This window comes from Balaenoptera borealis (genome assembly GCF_965194805.1).
Source record: "Balaenoptera borealis genome assembly, chromosome: 14".
Lineage (NCBI taxonomy): Eukaryota > Metazoa > Chordata > Mammalia > Artiodactyla > Balaenopteridae > Balaenoptera > Balaenoptera borealis.
The window spans coordinates 76,330,133-76,355,164 of record NC_138875.1 but is presented as its reverse complement, the minus strand read 5'-3'; the positions used below and the strand labels follow the sequence as shown (position 1 = coordinate 76,355,164).

At 42.9% G+C, this 25,032-nt stretch overlaps 1 pseudogene across 1 annotated transcript in view; it reads left to right on the top strand.

Annotated features, from left to right (window-relative positions):
- The window catches only part of LOC309610631 (ATP synthase F(0) complex subunit C1, mitochondrial pseudogene), a 218,161-nt pseudogene extending 194,215 nt beyond the window's left edge, over nucleotides 1-23,946 (top strand). Inside the window, exon 2 of the transcript XR_014249743.1 lies at nucleotides 23,888-23,946. The product of XR_014249743.1 is annotated as an ATP synthase F(0) complex subunit C1, mitochondrial pseudogene (transcript). The remainder of the gene's footprint in view (nucleotides 1-23,887) is intronic.
- Nucleotides 23,947-25,032: the final 1,086 nt, after the last annotated feature.

Sequence of the window (25,032 nt, the reverse complement as noted above, 5' to 3'; positions counted from 1 at the left end):
TCTGCAGCATGTGGGATCTTCCCAGACCAGGGCTCGAACCCATGTCCCCTGCACTGGCAGGTGGATTCTTAACCACTGCACCACCAGGGAAGCAAGCCCCACGGGGTTACTTTCATGGGTGTAATTCTTCTTTTTTCGGTTGCCTGACTTCATGGGCTCTTCATCAGAGTGGAACTGTCTTTATCTGAGCCCATGAAAAGGTTCTATCACAGAAAACCAAATCTCACTGCAGCCAGCCGTAATTACTGAATTGAAAAACTCCATGATAGAGGAATCCAAAAATCCCAGGCTGGCTGGGGTGCATTCTGCTTTCAGCAGGGCGGAGAGGTTCCTGCCACCTTCCCCCCTCATTCCTCCTCTTACTCCTTCCCTAATATCGTCATCTTATTTCCAGCTGCCCCCTTTCTGTCCACCCCAGCCTCTGAGAACAGCTCATGGCAACACCAGAATATGACTCCCGACATTTGCACAGAGAAGTTCGTTTTTCCCAGCCATCATTAACACTCCGACGGTGTGCTCTAAGAGGGAGCCATGCCTGGTCTTCTCTAAGCCATTAGAGCACCTGAATAATTTACTGCTCCCAGGAAAGGGGCCCTTTCCCTCCACAGTTTCCTCCCACACCTTCAGATTTCCTCCAAAGAGCTCCTGTTGGCCCACAGGAGGGAATGAAGTGGCATTTGAAAAGAAGACCCAGTCGCATTCTTATTGGCATCTGAAGTTATTCTCTGGGGCCCAGAATCCAATTTTGAAATCAAATAAAGTCACACCAAATTTGCGGTTTAATTTGTGAGTTTAACCATGCTGGGGAAAGAAGCAAGGAAGCAGCATGGTGAGAGAGAGCTCAAAGCAGTTGTGATGGGGAGACAGCAGTTAAGGACCCTTGCACTAGAAGGTTGATGGCTATTAAGGAAAAACCAGAAACAACACACAGCCTGGATGAAGTGAGTCAGAGGGAAAATGAGTTTGGTTAATGAACATTCAGTTGACGTCTGTGCCAGCCTTGGGCCCGTTTGCCCTCAGAGCCATCCTTCCTGACTCTGCTCTGTGTCACACCGACTGCATTTCCCAGACTCCATTGCTAACTGGTGTCAGGTTGTTTCTGCCAAAGGGAAGCCCTGGTAGAGCTCAGAGGGAGGGAGGAAGGGTAAAGCAGGGGTATTTCCCCCTCCCTCTCTGCCTCGGGCAGCTTCCCTGGAAGGAGCTGCATCTCCTCTGTGGGTCCAGCACTGGCTGGGCAGGCGTCCCTGGCTGCAGCTTCCACCAGGAGATCTCAGCTCCTGGACTCTACCCACACGCCCTCCTTTCTCTTCCCTCCAGTCCTGGGGCTCAGTGACCTCCTGCCACTGCTGGTCTCTGATTTCCTCACCACCACCTCTTTAACCAATTCCTGCACTTAACTCTCTCTTTTAAACACTCAGAGTTATTTCTATTCTCCTACAAGGATGCTCGCTGATACAACCACCAATACCGATTAATACAACCCTGAAAATATAAGATTTTCAGGAATGCAATTTTCCACAGAAAGCAATGAATACCTGCGCCAAGAGGTCCACCTACAGATATACGCAGAGCTGAAAATCAAGGCCTCCCAGAGGTTAAGGAATTTAAAAAATAGAAAACAAAAACAAAAAAAAAACACCTTCCAATCAAACTCGAGTGGGCTTTCAAATCAAGCCAACCTGAGTTTGAACCCCAGCTCTGCCTTTACCAGCTGAAGGACTTTGAACATGTCATTTAAGCCTCATGAGCCTCAGTTTTCTCACCTGTAATATGGGGAGAAAAATACCTGTATTTTATATGGTTGTCTTCAACCTAGAGCAAGCACAGTTCCTGGCATGGAGTTAACTGTTATGTAAATGTTGGTTCTCTGAACCTGAATAAAATTTACAGTCACCACAAACACATTCTGGAGGTGACAAGTCTACCTATGACACCTGCTCTAACATTTTGGTCCTTTGTGAACCTTCAAGAAGCATGAAAGGGTGCCCTCAGCCCTTCATAAAAACCATGGTGTCTCCTGAGAAAATTCCAGAGACAAATCATCAGGGAAAAAAAATTATTTCCTTTAACAGAGAAGTAGCAAGTTCTGGTGCTGAATAATAAAACTTTTGACACATGAAACCTGCCCAGTGTGGTTTTAGCTTTGACCAAGATGAAAGAAAAAGATTCGGCTAAGACACTTCTGCAAATGCCATCTCTTTGGAGCTGGAGAGAGATTGCTACTGTTTTACAAGTTTGGAAGCCGCCCCATGGGACCTTACTGCTCAGAATTCTTTAGTCTGTGATTGCTGTGACAAAATTGAAAAGCCAGCTCTGACTTTCTCTTGTGATGTTTAAAATAAGCCAAGGAAGGAAAGCCCCTGAGAAGAATGTCGATTGGGTCTTGCTTTTTCCAAATAAACCCCTGCTTATAACTTTCTATTGCCCATCAGACAAGGGGTTATCCTGCTGCTTCTGTATCTCTTTTGCAGGGGCATCTTAAATGAAAACTCGGATAGCTGATCCTCAGGAATGTGAGATGAAAACTCCTATTCTGATATCTTGACGGATTCCTGGACAGGGTCAGAGATAACAAATCCGTAGACTCTCTACTCTCTACCACTTGGCGGTGTTTTGTTGCAAATCCAACAAGAGATTTCCAGCGCTGTCAGACACCTATGTGTGCCATGCGACGCCTACATGAACAAAACTCACGAACTGTGCAAGTAGTGAGAGGAGGGAGTGGTGACACATGGTGCTGGGAGACCTTGATTCACATCTCAGCTGCTCTTCTTCCTCACTCTTCAGTTGTCAACAAGCTGCCTGCCTCTCTGTCTCTGAGCTTTGGTTTTCTCAGTTGCTGTACAAAAATGATAATACACCTAACAACAATAATAAGCCGTGGTCCTCACAGCATTACTGGGAGGATCTAAGGAGAGAATAGAGAGGAAAGTGGTAACAATAATTGTTCAGGGCTTCCCTGGTGGCGCAGTGGTTGGGAATCTGCCTGCCAATGCAGGGGACACGGGTTCGAGCCCTGGTCTGGGAAGATCCCACATGCCGCGGAGCAACTAAGCCCGTGCGCTACAACTACTGAGCCTGCGCATCTGGAGCCTGTGCCCTGCAACAAGAGGGGCCACGACAGTGAAAGGCCCGTGCACCGCGATGAAGAGCGGCCCCCACTTACCACAACTAGAGAAAGCCCTCGCGTAGAAACGAAGACCCAACACGGCCAAAAAATAAAATAAATTTTAAAAAAAACATTAAAAATAAAAATAAAAATAATAATTGTTCAAATGTATTATCTGAGATTGTTTCCTTCAGAAGCTGATGCCGAGACAAAGACATGACTGCAGTGGTTTATCTGTGGTGGGTGAGGGAGTGTGACAGAGAGCGAAGGGAGCCAGGAAACGGTGTGAATCATGAGCTGGGGGCACCTCAGGTAACTCCTGCTGGGTAAATCTGGGCCATGGGATAGGACACACCTCAAAGAAATCCCAACCAAGGGCTAAGTCAGCCGGGTATTTCCTCACTAACTCCCCATCATTGTTGTGGGTTTATTTGGGGGATGCTGACTCCATCACATTTCTGGCTGGCCTGCTGCAAAGGCAACTCGGGAACCCTGGGAGCCAGTGGAGAGTGTGCACCCAAGCTAGGATGCATGGGACAGAAAGGCTTCTTGGGATGCAGGACTTTCAGTGCTAAAACGGAGTCAGTCCTGAATGTGGAGAGGGCTGGTCACCCTGGAGCTAATCCATCTGAGAGCTGCTTCCAGAGACATTAACTCTCTGGCACTTCCAGCCTGCCCTGAGGATGGGCGAGTACGGCCCAGGGTCAGATGAAAGCCCAGAGGCAGAGTCGCAGGTGTTTGCAGTATGCAGCCTTCAGTGTGTTGGGGGGGACACACTGGAGGATACAGGCAGGGCAGCAACAGCACCTGCTGTGTGCCATGGGCTGAGCCCAGTGCTGAGCTCCTGTGGCATCTCACTGGATCTCACCACAACCCTGTGAGCTTGCACAGGAGGTAGCCAAGGCACAGAGAATCACACAGTAAGTCACCAGCAAAACTGGTCTCAAAACCTGGGAGGCTTCATTCTACGTGTCTACTTGGCTAGGCTGTGGTACCCAAACTCCAGGCTAGGCACGGCTGTGAAGGTATTTTTTGATGTGATTAACATTTAAATCAGTAGATTTTGAGTAAAGCAAATGACCCTCCACAGTGGGTGGGCCTCATCTAATCTCTCTCTGTCTCTCTCTCTCATCTCTAACCTGGTCTGACATCCCTTTAGTCTTCCTGTTGCTCATTCCTCCCATCCTACATTTGTTCAAGTGTTCATGCTCCTAACAGAGTTTTATTCCTGGAATGAGGGCTGTGTATGTACTACCCCTGGTTTTGATTGTTTCTTTAAAGTCTTTTAACAAGATATTAAAATAAGATTGTGATTTGATTTCTCTCCCTCAGCCCCCATACTCCCAATTCTGGGTCTTTCAATGAGTGATTTCTTTCCCCCATCCTTCCCAATGGACAGCTGTCATTAATCTCCTTCCCTCTCTACCTTTGGATTTTCTGATCGACATGTGAAATTTTAAAAAGAAAATGTTACATAACCATGAGGAAGACTACCTTAGTTCATTTAGCTGATCCCCCACCTCAATTCCTAATAGTCTCAGACACTTGTGCCGGGTTTTACTTAATCTTTAATATATTTTAATTTTTTAAAATACCATTAATATAAAAAAATCTCTAGAGAGAGACAGAGAGAGATTGATTCTTTTTTTAAAAATTTATTTATTTTCTTTCTTTATTTTTGGCTGCGTTGGGTCTTTGTTGCTGTGCGTGGGCTTTCTCTAGTTGCGGCGAGTGGGGTCTACTCTTCACTGCGGTGTGCGGGCTTCTCATTGCAGTGGCTTCTCTTGTTGCAGAGCACGGGCTCTAGGCGTGCGGACTTCAGTAGTTGTGGCACGTGGGCTCAATAGTTGTGGTTCGTGGGCTCTATAGCGCAGGCTCAGTAGTTGTGGCACACGGGCTTAGTTGCTCCGCGGCATGTGGGATCTTCCCGGACCAGGGCTCGAACCCGTGTCCCCTGCATTGACAGGCGATTCTTAACCACTGTGCCACCAGGGAAGCCCCAAGAGATTGATTCTTATTGGGTCTACTTTTTCGATGAACCCTGACTAATACAAAACCTAGCCTATTGGACTCCAAAGACTGCTCTTATCCTCTCTGTCAGTCTATAATTTGTAAAACTATAAAGTGCCTCTAACTCCCATGCTCCAGTTCTGGTCTTTAGTTCATCAACTGATAATTATTCATAAAGCTCTGCTCTGCCTGGGAGAAATGCAAACGAGAACACAAACCATGCCCCTTAATATCCATTCTTCTCTTCTTCTTTTAGTAATAAGATTCCTTGATTTTGGGGAGGGTGGGGGGCCTGCACCCCGCAGCTTGCAGGATCTTAGTTCCCCGACCAGGGATGGAACCCAGGCCACTATAGCATGGAGTCCTTACCACTGGACCACCAGGGAATTTCCTACATTCCTTGAATTTTAACTGGGCACATAGCTACCCACACTAAAGACTATCTTACCCTTGCAGCTTGCTGTGGCCATGAGAATAAATCCTGACCAATGAGATGCAAGCAGAAGTGATGCATGCAACTTCTGAGTAGTTCCTTTAACCGGAAGAGGCATGCCCCCACCTCCTGTTCCCTGCTTACTGACTGAATGTAAATGTAATGGCAGGAACTGGAACAGCCATTTTAGGACATGAAATGATAACCATGAGTTTGAGAATAGCAAAGCAACAATGTAGAAAGAGCCTGCCTGGGACCCTATGACTGGGAAACAACCATATCAATCCTGGACTGTATTCCCAGACTTTTACTAGGAAAGAAATAAATGTATATTATCTCATTTTAGGTCTCTTTATTACAGCAGCAAAATCTACATCCAAACCAATATAAAGACTCAGAGTAGGAACTGGCCCCAGCCAACTGCTTCCATGTCTACTTTTCAAAGTCAGACACAACCATCCACTACCTTATAAATCTACTAATCATGAAAATAAATGACTCATGGCTGGTGGCTCAGAAATCAGAATAGTGTCTTAATACCAAAAAAATTTTTTAACAACCAAACTTGGACATCTCCCCTGTGGATGATTAATTGCTTCCCGGTCTCAGTTAATACCATCCCAGTGTCCATGTCTTTGGACAGAAAAATATGTTTATAGAAACATTTTAAAAATCTGGAAGTAGACCAAGCAAACCCTTAACAGTGATTGGCTTTGTGGAGTTTAAGGGGAGTTGGAGGATTCACTTTTTACTCTACTTCTCTGTGATTTGAATTTGCTTATAAAAATGGGTCTTATTTTTGTAATTAAAAAAAATCATAGGGAAAACTTTTAAGCAGCAATGGCTACAATGAGTTGGTGGCAATGCGTTTATCAGGCTTTTTGGCCAACATTTCTTTGACCACAAGCCAGCTTTGTTCTTAACTGTTATTTTCAGGGCGACTGCTAGTTCATATAGCCTTTTGTGCAAACTAAGAAAAGGACCGCTTTTTCCAAGTCCATCCAGGTGGTAAGAAGATTATAGGCTGGACTTCAACCCCCACTCACTTCTTACCCTTGAGCAGTGAGCAACCTGCACAACCATACTCAGCAACTCTGGTAATCAATGATGTATTGCTGTCTTTGGTGGGTTTGGATGGAGTCCGGGATTTGAGATAGAAGGAGAAAGAATCTTCATTTTTCATTGCTCATGAAGCTACTGGGAAGACAAATGTCTGCATATATCCATGTTGTTATTCTGCTCTGAACCCAAGAGAATAAAACCCAAAAGGAGTTCTGAGAGGGTGAAATCAGGGCAGCACTGAGAATGCTGCACTACTAATTCATTCTTTACCCAAGTGCACCTATATTAAAAAATGAACCAGTGGGAAACTCAAGTTTACAGAGCAGTCAAATTGGGGAGTGCCTTTTCCAAAAGCCTCGTTGGTCACCCTAAGAGATATTTATAGAAAATTATCTGTTAGAGAGGACCAGTCTTAGAGAAAGTTCATTTTATTATTTATTCATCTCACAGAGATTCTGTGTGTTGCGGGGCGGAGCACCTGTGTGCCAGGAATTGTGCTGGGTACAGGGGAAATATGATGAGTAAGACAAATACAGCCACTGCCATCCCAGATCTTACAATCTGGTCTATGAATTGAGACACTAACTACATAATCACACAGAAACATAGTTACAACATGTGATGGGGCTGTGAAGGAAGCCAGGGAAGTGCATGAGGTGAATGATCTAGTCTGGGAGAATCAGGGAAGGCTTCCTGGAAGAAGGGACATTTGAGCTGAGGTCTGAAGAAAGTGTAGGACTTAGCTAGGTAAAGGGAGCAGGGGAGGACTTGCCATCCATTAGTTCAACATTTTTTTAGTTCCTACTCAAGGTAAGCACTGTCCCAATAGGGAGCAAGAGATCAAATGAGGCATGAGAGTGAGTATTCCCCACCCTTTCCTTGCAAAGTTTCCTCAGGATGGCTATCTTCCCTGACCTCAGTGGTCCTCCAAGGTGACCTGCTCTACACAGTTCCTCCTTCTGAGTTCGAATACCCTTTCTCTGTCTTCATTCACCTCAGGCTAGGACTAACAGCTCTTCTGCTTCTAGCCCTGGGTTCCTGCACTATGCCTAGAAATTCCCTTCATTCACATCTTTCTAACTGGTCCCTTTATAAATAACTCCTCCTTAAATTATTCTGATTTGAATGTGCCATGTTTCCTGCTGGGGCACTGACTGATATGGAAAGAAATCACAAATGACACCTGAATTTGCTGCCTGAGCAAATTCTTTTTACAGAGATGAAGACTTAGAGAAGAGAGGGTGCAGGGTGGGAGAGGGAATCAAAAGCTATTTTTGACATATTATTTGAGCTTCCTAATAGACATACAAGTGAAGATGTAGGTTTTCTATACAATTCCTTGGTATATATACAATTCTGTATTGCAGGGTAGAGGTTGGGACTAGAGATTCATACCTGGAAGTTACCCAGCATGTCAATGGTATTTAAAAACTTAAGACTGAATGAGATCACCTAGAAAGGAGGGGCAATAAAGCAGAGCCAAAACAGCATGTACAAGGGCCCTGTGGCAGAAGGGAGTAAGGCACTCTACTTTCAAGGAACTTGGAAAAGGCCCATGTGACTGGAGCAGAGAATCAAAGAGTTGATTGGGATGAGGTTGCAGGGGTCCACGGAGAGGGTTCGGGTCTTCATCTTAACAGCTTTGGAAGGCATCAAAAGGTTCTAGGTAGACAGAATCAGATCAGCATTTCTTAATGATGATGCCAATTAAGGTGTGGAGAATGGATTAAAGTTAAGTCTCTGCTGACTAGAGATGAATCATAAATAAAGATAAAGCCCATCTAAACATATTATGACAATGACACTAAGACTGGGGCTCCAGAAATGTGGTTTACAGTTTCTCAGGACTTTTGCTTTGGGGCAAAGTAAATGTGTGGGAGGACAGCTTTGGAAAACTTAGTATCAGAGACCTCTCCCCTTCCCTATATATCTTCTGGAGCCTGCCACGTGGGTGCAGGCATTTCTTCCCCTACAAAGTTTCCTAATTCAGGCATCTCTTTGCCACTCTAGCCACTGTTCTCTCACTCAGTTTGCTTTGACCAGAAAGAATTCTACATTTGAAAAAAAAAAAAGCCCCCCTGCCTCTTATTCTCGCAAGCCCCAAGTATGAAGGAGGAAACTAGAGTAGCTCGATTTTCACACCCTCAACTGCCCGGCTGGACTGCAGCAGTGAAACAGGAGAGGTTTCAGGGGAGGCCCACACGACTACAGGTGACAGAGCTGGGAGGCCCAGGCTGGTTCCAAAGGCAGAGATAGTTGATGGCAGTGAGGGCTAAAGACTGCCCAGGGAAGAAAACTCAGAATATGGTCACCGGTCTAGTGGCTGAAACAGAACCCCAAAAGGCAAGGCTTTCAGACATACCCCCCTTTCCCCGAACCATTAAAATGCCCCTGGCACCACACAGCAGAGAAAAGAGACATAAGCTATTATGTTCTGTTTCCATCTGAAACAGCAGCAAGAAAATTTCCCGTCGGTGACCTACACTGTGACTGCAGCCATGGCTGAATCTGCAGAACATGACTCCCAGCTCAGGTAGATGCAAGAAACTGGAGTCGTCTGACACGTCAATGCTTGTTCCAAATGAGTAGCAAGGGGGCTGCTCTGCTAGTCTTGAACCTGATGCTTTTGACTCAATTCACTTAGATTCACCTGACCAGGAAGTGGCTTTGTGCTTTTGCAGTTCCTGTGCCCCCTACAAAGGCCACATGTGGCTCAGGAAGGCATTGCAGTAGCAATGAAGCTTTCAGGAAATCCGATGTTTTTAAAATCTGAGTTTATAAAAGCAGTTAAGGGTGATTATTTGCATAACAAGAATATGCTTCTTTTTCAAAGGAATTCACTACTGGGTTCCAATAAATAAGTGTAATCTCCTTATGCAATTAAGCTTTTGTTTATAAACCATACACTCTGAGGATAAAAGACATTTGAAGAAAGACGGCTAATAGCCAAAATTAAGCAAATATTCAAATTTAAATAATAATAATAATAACTAAAACTTTATAGAATATCTAACCTTGTGCCAGGCACTATTCTAAGCCCTTTATCTATATTTACCTATTTAATCTTTGCCAAGTTTCACCTCTGAGATAGGGAAAATTAATGTGTCCATTTTACAAATGAGGAAACTCTTTCATCATCAATTTATCAATCCCAGAGAAGTCTCTGATTGGCTCAGGTTGGTCATGTGCCCACCCCTGTAGCTGGGAGTTCAGGAAGCATGGGTCACCATGATTCACAACCCTCAGGACCACAGAGCAGGAGTTGGCCGACCACAGCCCATGGGTCAAAAGTGGCCTGCCTCCTGTTTTTGTAAGCAAAGGTTTATTGGAATACAGTTAACCCATTCATTTGCCTATTGTCTATAGCTGCTTTCATGCTATGGCAGAGTTCAGTAGCTGTGAGAGAAACTGTATGGCCTGCAAAGCCTAAAATAATTACTATCCAGAACTTTACAGAAAATGTTTGCTCACCCCTGCCATAGACAATGAGAGAGGAGTGAGTTCCCCTTCATGCTTATAGCAAAATCCAGTACTTCTTCTTACTGGCTGTGTAACTTTAGGCATATCACAACCTCTCTGAGCTTTGGGTTCCTTATCTATAAGATGGAAATAACAACACTTTCTTCACAGGATGAATGGGTGGATGGACGGATGGACAGGTAGATGAATGGATGCATACATGCATGCATACAGGATCTCTCTCTAAAACTTCTTTGCCCAGCATTTTATTCCTCTGGAGTTAGATTTAGTTGTAGAAATGGTTAATCTGGAATGAGTTGAATGGGAGACATGCCAGAGAAATGCTCCTTTACAATAAGTAAAGAGCTTAATACAGAGTCACACACACAGTAAGCACTCAATACATAGTAGGCAAAAAAAAAAAAAAAGTTAATGGAAACCCAAAGAAAGCAAAGCTGCCCCACTGAATGACAGCTGAGTAAATAACTTTGTAAAGGTACAGAATGACTTTCGGCATTTCATCCTGCCTCCTCCCTACTGAGATCCTGATGCAATTATGCCTCAATCAGAAGAAAGCAATTTGGTCCCCATTGTGTGGAGAGGAGAGGATGGTCCCTGCTTTGATGTTCGAACACCTCGTAATGTTCAGGTACAGCTGCAGGGGGCTGCTGACCCAGAATGCACTGGATTGCTTGTTTTGGTGGGGAGGGGTGCCCGAGGTGGAGGGGTGTTTGTTTAAAGCTGCTGTGAAAACAACGTGTTTTCATTCTAATCAGAAGTGCTTCAAGAATAACTCTTCCTTTAATTGCTCACAGACGGTAGCACACCCATTTTTAATGGAACATTCTGAAGACTGAACAGGAGACAAAAATTTAAGTGCTATATCTGCTTCCTTTCAAGAGCTTCTTACTCTTTGTGGGACCCAGCTGCCTCATCTGTAAAATGGGAAGACAGCTCTTCACTTCCATTAAGATCCCTTCCATCGGCATAGATCAAACTGTGTCTCTAATTACTCCTTCCCCCTTTTGAATGAAACACTATTTTCAGGGACCTAAACAAGAATCCTAGAAGCAATTTACCAACCACTTACCATGAACCGGGCTCTCTCCTAGGTGATCTACACACATTGCCCCAAGGTATCCACACGCCCCCATCTGAGAAAGCAGGCCTGGAATTATTATCCCCTCTTTCAGATGGAGAAATTGAGACTTAGAGAGCTGCTCTGCCTTGCCCCAAGGCCATCCATAAAGTCAGTGGTAGACCCAAGATTTGAACTTAGGCCTGATTTGAAATCCCACACTCCTAACCATTTTACTCTACAGGACACTGAGGCACCAAAAGGCAACTTATGGTCAAATGATTCAGCAGAAGAAAAAATTTTGGTACTGTACTCCCAACTTTTCTGTAACTTTGTGATTACCTCAAAAAATTTTTTTCTAAATATATATAACAAAGAATATCTATCTACTGTATGAAATATGAGTGTTAAGAAGAGTGCCTGGCATAAAGAGAGTTCTCAATCAATATTAGCTGTTATCATTATTAGCATCTTCTTCTTTCTCCTCTGAACCTGAGTAGATAGACCATGAGGCACCAGCAGGTGAAGGTCAACTAATCTGACCATCTGGGCACCAGTCCCAACAGCAACCATCATCTATCAACAAATTGATCTTGCCCCAATATATCAAACACTTAGCAGCCATTCCTACAGATGCAGCAAAACATTTGTTTTCATTAAAGCATTTTACTAACAAACAAGTCACACAATCCACCCGCAAATTCTGTTGGCTCAGCCTGCAACACATATCCTGAATCCAAACACTTCTCATCACCTCCACAGCTAACAGCCTGGAACATATCCTCATCTTCTCTCATCTGTATCATCGTGACTGCTTCCTAATTGGTCTCCCTGCCTTTACCCTGGTCCCCCCTGCAGACTACTCTCAACATAGTAGGTAGCATAATCCTGCTTTAAAAAGGAAAAGAGAGGAAAAGAAAAGAAAAGGAAAGACAAGAGATTAGATCACACTACTCCTCTGGTCAAAAATTTCCAGAGATGCCCTACTTCAGTCAGAAAGGAAGCCAATGACTTTACAGGCCTCTACAAGGACCTACACATTCTGCTTACATGATCTCCCCAACCTCATCTCCTCCCACTCTCTTGCTCACTCTGCCCCAGCCATGCTCTTCCCAGAGCACACGTGGAGGCTCCTGCCTCAGGGCCTCCACAATGGCTGTTCCCTCTGACTGAAATGCTCTTCCCCTCATCCACACAGCCAACTCCCTCCCCTCCTTCAAGTGTTTGCTCAAATGCCACCTTCTCAGTGAGGCTTTCTCTGACCCCTTATTTAAAACAGCAACACCCCTCATCCCAGCACTTACCACCCCATTCTCCTATTTTTTTCAAAACTATCTTCACCTTCTAAGTTTTCTATATTATCTATTTATTTTGTTGGACTATTTATAATTATTGTAATATAAGCTCCTTGAGGGCAGAAGTAGTAGATGCTTATTTTTGCCAACATATCCCAGCACCTAAACCTATGCCTGAAACATGGCAAAATCAATCAATATACACATGTTGAAAAATGAATGAAGGAATGAATGGGTGTTTGCATGGGGCAGAGGAAATAAAGGAGGAGAATAAATGTGCACAGGAACTGCACCAGGTGATGGGGGCTCTCCAAGGCCAGAGCTTTATGTTTTCTCTTGGGTCACTCACCAGCCCCCCACCTACCCACCCACTCTGGCCCTATGTTTATGGACACAAATACAGGAAGTGACTGGTTTTAAAACGAAGGTTTCAGTTTGGTGGTTGCTCAAAAAGAATGACTATATGATCCAGTAATCCCACTTCTCAGTATGTACCCCAAAGAAGTGAAAGCAGGAGCTCAAACAGGTATTTGTACACTCGTGTTTGTGGCATCATTAATCATAATAGCCAAATGGTGGAAACAACCCAAGTGTCCATCGATAGATGAATGGATAAACAAAATGAGTTCTATCCATACAATGAAATATTATTCAGCCCTTAAAGAGGAATAAAATTCTGATACATGCTGCAACATGGATGAACCTCGAAAACATTATGTTTACATGAAGTAAGCCAGATAAAAAAGGACAAATACTGTATGACTCAACTTGTATGAGGTCCCTAAAAAAGGCAGGTTCATAGAGGCAGAAAGTAGAATAGTGGTTACCAGAGGCTGGGTGGAGGGAGGGAGTGGTAGCTACTGTTGAATAGGCATAGAGCTTCTATTCAGGATGGTGGTGATGGTTGCACAACATCGTGAATGTACTTAACGCGACTCAATTATACACTTAAAAATGTTTAGAATGGTAAATTCTATGTTATGTATATTTTACCATAATAAAAAAACTGAAAGTTCATGCATCCATGGCACTCAGTGTCTCTGGTATCAAGAGTGAAGTGGATCTATAGTACTAACATGCAAAAGCACCGAGATATAATTAAGTATTTATAATATGAACCCACTTGTATTTTTAAAAATTAGGAGTTTGGGATTAACATATACACACTACTATATATAAAACAGATAACCAACAAGGACCTACTGTATAGCACAGGGAACTATACTCAATATCTTGTATTAACCTACAATGGAAAAGAATCTGAGGAAGAATAAATATGTGTATGTGTATAACTGAATCACTTTACTGTACACCTGAAACGAACACCACATTGTAAACCAACTCTACTTCAATAAAAAAAAATTTTTTAATGTTAATGCACATATATCCATTAATTCATTCAATATATTTATTGAATGCCTTCAATATTTATTATACATACTGAATGCTTTCAGATATTTACTGAGTGCCAGACTTCGTTGTCAACACTAGGATACAGCACTGGGAAACCAAGTCAAAACTCCTAGCTCTGGGCTTCCCTGGTGGCGCAGTGGTTGAAGGTCTGCCTGCCAGTGCAGGGGACACGGGTTCGAGCCCTGGTCTGGGAGGATCCCACATGCCGCGGAGCAACTAGGCCCGTGAGCCACAACTACTGAGCCTGCGCGTCTGGAGCCTGTGCTCTGCAACAAGAAAGGCCGCGACGGTGAAAGGCCCGCGCACCGCGATGAAGAGTGGCCCCGCTTGCCGCAACTGGAGAAAGCCCTCGCACAGAAACAAAGACCCAACACAGCCATGAATAAAATAAATAAATAAAAAGAATAAAAAAATAAACAGGAGCTATTGTTTAAAAAAAAAGAAAAAAACTCCTAGCTCTCACAGAGCTGGCATTTTTTTTTTTTTTTTTTTTTAAACATCTTTATTGAAGTATAATTGCCTTACAATAGTGTGTTAGCTTCTGCTTTATAACAAAGTGAATCAGTTATACATATACAATATGTTCCCATTTCTCTTCCCTCTCCCTCCCTCCCACCCTCCCCATCCCACCCCTCTAGGTGGTCACAAAGCACCGAGCTGATCTCCCTGTGCTATGCGGCTGCTTCCCACTAGCTATCTATTTTACATTTGGTAGTGTATATATGTCCATGACACTCTCTTACCCTGTCACATCTCACCCCACCCCCTCCCCATATCCTCAAGTCCATTCTCTAGTAGGTCTGTGTCTTTATTCCCGTCTTGCCACTAGGTTCTTCATGGCCTTTTTTTTTTTTTTCCTTAGATTCCGTATATATGTGTTAGCATACTGTATTTGTTTTTCTCTTTCTGACTTACTTCACTCTGTATGACAGACTCTAACTCCATCCACCTCATTACAAATACCTCCATTTCATTTCTTTTTATGGCTGAGTAATATTCCATTGTATATATGTGCCACATCTTCTTTATCCATTCATCTGTCGATGGACATTTAGGTTGCTTCCAGGTCCTGGCTATTGTAAATAGAGCTGCAATGAACATTGTGGTACATGACACTTTTTGACCTATGGTTTTCTCAGGGTATATGCCCAGTAGTGGGATTGCTGGGTCGTATGGTAGTTCTATTTGTAGTTTTTTAAGGAACCTCCATACTGTTCTCCATAGTGGCTGTATCAATTTACATTCCCACCAACAGTGCAAGAGTGTTCCCTTTCCTCCACATCCTCTCCAGCATTTATTGTTTCTAGATTTTTTGATGATGGCCATTCTGACCGGTGTGAGATGATATCTCATTGTAGTTTTGATTTGCATTTCTCTAATGATTAATGATGTTGAGCATTCTTTCATGTGTCTGTAGGCCATCTGTATATCTTCTTTGGAGAAATGTCTATTTAGGTCTTCTGCCCATTTTTGGATTGGGTTGTTTGTTTTTTTGTTATTGAGCTGCATGAGCTGCTTGTAAATCTTGGAGATTAATCCTTTGTCAGTTGCTTCATTTGCAAATATTTTCTCCCATTCTAAGGGTTGTCTTTTGGTCTTGTTTATGGTTTCCTTTGCTGTGCAAAAGCTTTTAAGTTTCATTAGGTCCCATTTGTTTATTTGTGTTCTTATTTCCATTTCTCTGGGAGCTGGGTCAAAAAGAATCTTGCTGTGATGTATGTCATAGAGTGTTCTGCCTATGTTTTCCTCTAAGAGTTTGATAGTGTCTGGCCTTACACTTAGGTCTTTAATCCATTTGGAGTTTATTTTTGTGCATGGTGTCAGGGAGTGTTCTAATTTCATACTTTTACATGTACCTGTCCAATTTTCCCAGCACCACTTATTGAAGAGGCTGTCTTTTCTCCACTGTATATGCTTGCCTCCTTTATCAAAGATAAGGTGACCATATGTGTGTGGGTTTATCTCTGGGCTTTCTATCCTGTTCCATTGGTCTATATTTCTGTTTTTGTGCCAGTACCAAACTGTCTTGATTACTGAAGCTTTGTAGTATAGTCTGAAGTCAGGGAGCCTGATTCCCCCAAGAGCTGGCATTTTTGTCAACAGTGTTACCTCTGAGAGTGGGCCTGGAGGTAAGGAAGGAGAGGTTTTTTTCCTTTTTGCCTTTCTGTACTGTTTAAATTATTTTACTATGTGTGTGTTACTGTTCTAGTTTAAAAGCTACTTTTTATTAAAAAGATGGGACTTCCCTGGCAGTCCAGTGGTTACGACTCATCACTTCCACTGCAGGGGGCATGGGTTCAATCCCTTGTTAGGGAACTAGGATCCCGCATGCCATTGGGTGCCACAGCCAAAAAAAAAGAAGATATATAAAAGGGGATGAGCGGAGGAGGGGGCAAGATGGCGGAAGAGTAAGACGCGGAGATCACCTTCCTTCCCACAGATACAGCAGAAATACATCTACACGTGGAACTGCTCCTACAGAACACCCACTGAACGCTGGCAGAAGACGTCAGACCTCCCAAAAGGCAAGAAAATCCCCACATACTTGGGTAGGGTAAAAGAAAAAAGAAATAACAGAGACAAAAGAATAGGGACGGGACCTGCGCCAGTGGGAGGGAGCCGTGAAGGAGGAAAGGTTTCCAGGCACTAGGAAGCCCCTTTGCGGGCAGAGACTGCAGGTGGCAGAGGGGGGAAGCTTCGGAGCCGCGGAGGAGAGCGCAGCCACAGGGGTGCGGAGGGCAAAGTGGAGAGACTCCCGCACAGAGGCTCGGCACCAACCAGCACTCACCAGCCCGAGAGGCTTGTCTGCTCACTCGCTGGGGCGGGCGGGGTCTGGGAGCTGAGGCTCGGGCTTTGGTGCTAGCCGGGAGGGAGTCCGGGAAAAAGTCTGCAGCTGCCGAAGAGGCAAGAGACTTTTTCTTGCCTCTTTGTTTCGCGGCGCGCAAGGAGAGGGGATTCAGAGCGCTGCCTAAACGAAATCCAGAGACGGGTGCGAGCCGCGCGGCTATCAGCGCGGATCCCACAGCAACAGGGGCGCAGAGGGAAAAACGGAGAGATTCCCGCACAGAGGCTCAGCGCCGAGCAGCGCTCACCAGCCCGAGAGGCTTGTCTGCTCACCCGCCGGGGTGGGCGGGGCTGGGAGCTGAGGCGCGGGCTTCGGTCGGATCGCAGGGAGAGGACTGGGGTTGGCGGCGTGAACACAGCCTGAAGGGGTTGGCGTGCAGCGGCGAACCCGGAGGGAGCCGGAGAGGAGGTCTGCAGCCGCCGAAGAGGCAAGAGACTTTTTCTTGCCTCTTTGTTTCGCGGCGCGCAAGGAGAGGGGATTCAGAGAGCCGCCTAGACGAACTCCAGAGGCGGGCGCGAGCCGCGGCTAACAGCGCGGACCCCAGAGACTGGTAGGAAACGCTAAGGCTGCTGCTGCCGCCACCAAGAAGCCTGTGTGCGAGCCCAGGTCACTCTCCACACTGCCCCTCCCGGGAGCCGGTGCAGCTCGCCACTGCCAGGTTCCCGTGATCCAGGGAGAACTTCCCCGGGAGAACACACGGCGCGCCTCAGGCTGCTGCAAAGTCACGACGCCTCTGACGCCGCAGGCTCGCCCCGCCTCCTCCGTACCACTCCCTCCCCCGGCCTGAGTGAGCCAGAGCCCCCGAAGCAGCTGCTCCTTTAACCCTGTTCTGTCTGGGCGGGGAACTGACGCCCTCAGGCGACGTACACGCAGAGGCGGGTCCAAATCCAAAGCTGAACGCTGGGAGCTGTAAGAAGAGAAAGGGAAATCTCCCCCAGCAGCCTCAGAAGCAGCGGATTAAAGCTCCACAAACAACTTGATGTGCCCGCATCTGTTGAATACCTGAATAGACAACGAATCATCCCAAATTCAAAAGGTGGACTTTAGGAGCAGGATATATTAATTTCCCCTTTTCCTTTTTTTGTGAGTGTATATGTGTATGCTTCTGGGTGAGATTTTGTCTGTATAGCTTTGCTTTCACCATCAGTCCTAGGGTTAGGTCCGTCCTTTTTTTTTTTTTTTTTTTTTACTTAAAAAAAATTTTTTTTTCCTAATATATGCTTTCTTAATAATTTTTTCCGTATTTTCTATTTTAGAAATTAAAAAATTTTTTAAAAACTTTTTTCATATTTTTTATTTTAAAAAATTAAAAATTTTTTTTTTAATAAATTTTTTTCTTAAAAATCTTTTTCTTATTTTTTACTATAAAAAAATTAATAAATCTATTTTTAAAAATTAAAAAAAATTTTTTCTGAATACATTTACTCTTAATAATTTTTTTTCTTATTTTTTATTATAATAGCTTTATTTTATTTTATTTTATCCTCTTTTTATCTTTTTATTTTTTTCTCCCTTATATTCTGAGCTGTGTGGATGAAAGGCTCTTGGTGCTCCAGCCAGGCATCAGGGCTGTGCCTCTGAAGTGGGAGAGCCAACCTCAGGACACTGGTCCACATGAGACCTACCAGCTCCACGTAACACCAAACGGCAAAAATCTCTCAGAGATCTCCATCTCAACATCAAGACCCAGCTTCACTCAACGACCAGCAAGCTACAGGGCTGGACACCCTATGCCAAACAACTAGCAAGACAGGAACACAGCCCCATCCATTAGCAGGGAGGCTGCCTAAAATCATAAGGCCACAGACACCCCAAAACACACCACCAGAAGTGGACGTGCCCACCAGAAAGACAAGATTCAACCTCATCCACCAGAACACAGGCAATAGTCCCCTCCACCAGGAAGCCTACACAACCCACTGAACCAACCTTACCCACTGGGGACAGATACTAAAAACAACGGGAACTACGAACCTGCAGCCTGTGAAAAGGAGACCCCAAACACAGTAAGATAAGCAAAATGAGACGACAGAAAAACACACAGCAGATGAAGGAGCAGGGTCAAAACACACCAGACCTAACAAATGAAGAGGAAATAGGTAGTCTACCTGAAAAAGAATTCAGAATAATGATAGTAAGGATGATCCAAAATCTTGGAAATAGAATAGACAAAATGCAAGAAACATTTAACAAGGACGTAGAAGAACTAAAGAGGAACCAAGCAATGATGAAAAACACAATAAATGAAATTAAAAATACTCTAGATGGGATCAATAGCAGAATAACTGAGGCAGAAGAAAGGATAAGTGACCTGGAAGATAAAATGGTGGAAATAACTACTGCAGAGCAGGATAAAGAAAAAAGAATGAAAAGAACTGAGGACAGTCTCAGAGACCTCTGGGACAACATTAAACGCACCAACATTCGAATTATAGGGGTCCCAGAAGAAGAAGAGAAAAAGAAAGGGACTGAGAAAATATTTGAAGAGATTATAGTTGAAAACTTCCCTAATATGGGAAAGGAAATAGTTAATCAAGTGCTGGAAGCACAGAGAGTCCCATACAGGATAAACCCAAGGAGAAACACGCCAAGACACATATTAATCAAACTGTCAAAAATTAAATATAAAGAAAACATATTAAAAGCAGCAAGGGAAAAACAACAAATAACACACAAGGGAATCCCCATAAGGTTAACATCTGATCTTTCAGCAGAAACTCTGCAAGCCAGAAGGGAGTGGCAGGATATACTTAAAGTGATGAAGGAGAAAAACCTACAACCAAGGTTACTCTACCCAGCAAGGATCTCATTCAGATTTGATGGAGAAATTAAAACCTTTACAGACAAGCAAAAGCTGAGAGAGTTCAGCACCGCCAAACCAGCTTTACAACAAATGCTAAAGGAACTTCTCTAGGCAAGAAACACAAGAGAAGGAAAACACCTACAATAACAAACCCAAAACATTTAAGAAAATGGGAATGGGAACATACATATCGATAATTACCTTGAATGTAAATGGATTAAATGCTCCCACCAAAAGACACAGACTGGCTGAATGGATACAAAAACAAGACCCATATATATGCTGTCTACAAGAGACCCACTTCAGACCTAGAGACACATACAGACTGAAAGTGAGGGGATGGAAAAAGATATTCCATGCAAATGGAAATCAAAAGAAAGCTGGAGTAGCAATTCTCATATCAGACAAAATAGACTTTAAAATAAAGAATATTATAAGAGACAAAGAAGGACACTATATAATGATCAAGGGATCGATCCAAGAGGAAGGTATAACAATTGTAAATATTTATGCACCCAACATAGGAGCACCTCAATACATAAGGCAAATACTAACAGCCATAAAAGGGGAAATTGACAGCAACACAATCATAGTAGGGGACTTTAACACCCCACTTTCATCAATGGACAGATCATCCAAAATGAAAATAAATAAGGAAACACAAGCTTTAAATGATACATTAAACAAGATGGACTTAATTGATATTTATAGGACATTCCACCCAAAAACAACAGAATACACATTTTTCTCAAGTGCGCATGGAACATTCTCCAGGATAGATCATATCTTGGGTCACAAATCAAGCCTTGGTAAATTTAAGAAAATTGAAATCGTATCAAGTATCTTTTCCGACCACAACGCTATGAGACTAGATATCAATTACAGGAAAAGATCTGTAAAAAATACAAACACATGGAGGCTACACAATACACTACTTAATAATGAAGTGATCACTGAAGAAATCAAAGGGGAAATCAAAAAATACCTAGAAACAAATGACAATGGAGATACGACGACCCAAAACCTATGGGACGCAGCAAAAGCAGTGCTAAGAGGGAAGTTTATAGCAATACAAGCCTACCTCAAGAAACAGGAAACATCTCGAATAAACAACCTAACCTTGCACCTAAAGCAATTAGAGAAAGAAGAACAAAAAAACCCCAAAGCTAGCAGAAGGAAAGAAATCATAAAGATCAGGTCAGAAATAAATGAAAAAGAAATGAAGGAAACAATAGCAAAAATCAATAAAACTAAAAGCTGGTTCTTTGAGAAGATAAACAAAATTGATAAACCATTAGCCAGACTCATCAAGAGAAAAAGGGAGAAGACTCAAATCAATAGAATTAGAAATGAAAAAGGAGAAGTAACCACTGACACTGCAGAAATACAAAAGATCATGAGAGATTACTACAAGCAACTCTACGCCAATAAAATGGACAACCTGGAAGAAATGGACAGATTCTTAGAAATGCACAAACTGCCGAGACTGAACCAGGAAGAAATAGAAAATATGAACAGACCAATCACAAGCACTGAAATTGAAACTGTGATTAAAAACCTTCCAACAAACAAAAGCCCAGGACCAGATGGCTTCACAGGTGAATTCTATCAAACATTTAGAGAAGAGCTGACACCTATCCTTCTCAAACTCTTCCAAAATATTGCAGAGGGAGGAACACTCCCAAACTCATTCTACGAGGCCACCATCACCCTGATACCAAAACCAGACAAAGATGTCACAAAGAAAGAAAACTACAGGCCAATATCACTGATGAACATAGATGCAAAAATCCTCAACAAAATACTCGCAAACAGAATCCAACAGCACATTAAAAAGATCATACACCATGATCAAATGGGGTTTATCCCAGGAATGCAAGGATTCTTCAATATACGTAAATCAATCAATGTGATACACCATATTAACAAATTGAAGGAGAAAAACCATATGATCATCTCAATAGATGCAGAGAAAGCTTTCGACAAAATTCAACACCCATTTATGATAAAAGTCCTGCAGAAAGTAGGCATAGAGGGAACTTTCCTCAACATAATAAAGGCCATATATGACAAACCCACAGCCAACATTGTCCTCAATGGTGAAAAACTGAAACCATTTCCACTAAGATCAGGAACAAGACAAGGTTGCCCACTCTCACCACTATTATTCAACATAGTTTTGGAAGTGTTAGCCACAGCAATCAGAGAAGACAAAGAAATAAAAGGAATCCAAATCGGAAAAGAAGAAGTAAAGCTGTCACTGTTTGCAGATGACATGATACTATACATAGAGAATCCTAAAGATGCTACCAGAAAACTCCTAGAGCTAATCAATGAATTTGGGAAAGTAGCAGGATACAAAATTAATGCACAGAAATCTCTTGCATTTCTATACACTAATGACGAAAAATCTGAAAGTGAAATTAAGAAAACACTCCCGTTTACCATTGCAACAAAAAGAATAAAATATCTAGGAATAAACCTACCTAAGGAGACAAAAGACCTGTATGCAGAAAATTATAAGACACTGATGAAAGAAATTAAAGATGATACAAATAGATGGAAAGATATACCATGTTCCTGGATTGGAAGAATCAACATTGTGAAAATGACTCTACTACCCAAAGCAATCTACAGATTCAATGCAATCCCTATCAAACTACCACTGGCATTTTTCACAGAACTAGAACAAAAAATTTCACAATTTGTATGGAAACACAAAAGACCCCGAATAGCCAAAGCAATCTTGAGAACGAAAAATGGAGCTGGGGGAATCAGGCTCCCTGACTTCAGACTATATTACAAAGCTACAGTAATCAAGACAGTTTGGTACTGGCACAAAAACAGAAATATAGATCAATGGAACAGGATAGAAAGCCCAGAGATAAACCCACGCACATATGGTCACCTTATCTTTGATAAAGGAGGCAAGCATATACAGTGGAGAAAAGACAGCCTCTTCAATAAGTGGTGCTGGGAAAATTGGACAGATACATGTAAAAGTATGAAATTAGAACACTCCCTGACACCATGCACAAAAATAAACTCAAAATGGATTAAAGACCTAAGTGTAAGACCAGACACTATCAAACTCTTAGAGGAAAACATAGGCAGAACATTCTATGACATACATCACAGCAAGATTCTTTTTGACCCAGCTCCCAGAGAAATGGAAATAAGAACACAAATAAACAAATGGGACCTAATGAAACTTAAAAGCTTTTGCACAGCAAAGGAAACCATAAACAAGACCAAAAGACAACCATCAGAATGGGAGAAAATATTTGCAAATGAAGCAACTGACAAAGGATTAATCTCCAAGATTTACAAGCAGCTCATGCAGCTCAATAACAAAAAAACGAACAACCCAATCCAAAAATGGGCAGAAGACCTAAATAGACATTTCTCCAAAGAAGATATACAGATGGCCAACAGACACATGAAAGAATGCTCAACATCATTAATCATTAGAGAAATGCAAATCAAAACTACAATGAGATATCATCTCACACCGGTCAGAATGGCCATCATCAAAAAATCTAGAAACAATAAATGCTGGAGAGGGTGTGGAGGAAAGGGAACTCTCTTGCACTGTTGGTGGGAATGTAAATTGATACAGCCACTATGGAGAACAGTATGGAGGTTCCTTAAAAAACTACAAATAGAACTACCATACGATCCAGCAATCCCACTACTGGGCATATACCCTGAGAAAACCATAGGTCAAAAAGAGTCTTGTACCAAAATGTTCATTGCAGCTCTATTTACAATAGCCAGGACATGGAAGCAACCTAAATGTCCATCGACAGATGAATGGATAAAGAAGATGTGGCACATATATACAATGGAATATTACTCAGCCATAAAAAGAAATGAAATGGAGGTATTTGTAATGAGGTGGATGGAGTTAGAGTCTGTCATACAGAGTGAAGTAAGTCAGAAAGAGAAAAACAAATACAGTATGCTAACACATATATACGGAATCTAAGGGAAAAAAAAGCCATGAAGAACCTAGTGGCAAGACGGGAATAAAGACACAGACCTACTAGAGAATGGACTTGAGGATATGGGGAGGGGGTGGGGTGAGATGTGACAGGGTGAGAGAGTGTCATGGACATATATACACTACCAAATGTAAAATAGGTAGCTAGTGGGAAGCAGCCGCATAGCACAGGGAGATCAGCTCGGTGCTTTGTGACCACCTAGAGGGGTGGGATGGGGAGGGTGGGAGGGAGGGAGATGCAAGAGGGAAGAGATATGGGAACATATTGTATATGTATAACTGATTCACTTTGTTATAAAGCAGAAGGTAACACACCATTGTAAGGCAATTATACTTCAATAAAGATGTTTAAAAAAAAAAAAAAAAAAAAAAAAAAGAATGGAAAAAAAAAAAAAAAAAAAAAAAAAAAAAAAAAAAAAAAAAAAAAAAAAAGGGGATGAGCAAGATTCCACTTTTGGACCCCCAAATAATCACTTATTATTCAAGAATATCCTCTTGGCTTCCTCTTACCCAGTCTGATAAGGAAGTCTTCGTTCAGTGAAGAAGGAGTGATTTCTAGAAAATGCTAAAGTTAAGTAATGGAGCTTGGTAATGATCAAGCCAAGCTTGCCAGTGTGGCAGGAAGGTTAGAAGTTCTGGCCCTGACATCAGGGAGGCCTAGACTTGAGTCTCAGCTCCTTCAGCTCAACATCCTCACCTGTAGAACAGGGGTAATATTAGAGATGAAGTTCCACAGAATGGGACTGCCTTGGCTGCCTGGACCGAACTGGAAATGTCAGCTTTCCCAGACTTCTAAGGTGCTGCCTTCATTCATTCATTTATTCATTCATCCATTCAGTCATTCATTCAACAAATGTTTTCTGAGAGTGTATGTGCCAGGAGCTAAGGTGATGTGGATCTATATTTGGTGCTAAATATATGACGACAATGTTAGTTCTAAAAGCTGGATATACATTGGCTGAATTTTGTGCCCCCCCCCATTCTTTTTTTTTTTAAATAATTTTCTTTTTTTGCGAATTTTTAAAAAATTTATTTTAAATTATTTATTTATTTTTGGCTGCATTGGGTCTTTGTTGCTGCATGTGGGCTTTCTCTAGTTGCGGCGAGCAGGGGCTACTCTTCGTTGTGGTGCATGGGCTTCTCATTGTGGTGGCTTCTCTTGTTGCAGAGCACGGGCTCTAGGCACGTGGGCTTCAGTAGTTGTGGCATGTGGGCTCAGTAGTTGTGGCTTGTGGGCTCTAGAGCACAGGCTCAGTAGTTGTGGCACACGGGCTTAGTTGCTCCGCGGCATGTGGGATCTTCCCGGACCAGGGCTCGAACCCGTGTCCCCTGCATTGGCAGGCGGATTCTTAACCACTGCGCCACTGGGGAAGTCCCCCCCCCATTCTAATGTTGAAGCCCCAACACCCAGTACTTCAGAATGTAACTGTATTTGGAGGAAAGTCCTTTAAAGAGTTGATGAAGTTAAAATTAAGACAACAGGGTGGGGTCCTAATCCAATCTGACAGTGTCCTTATAAGAA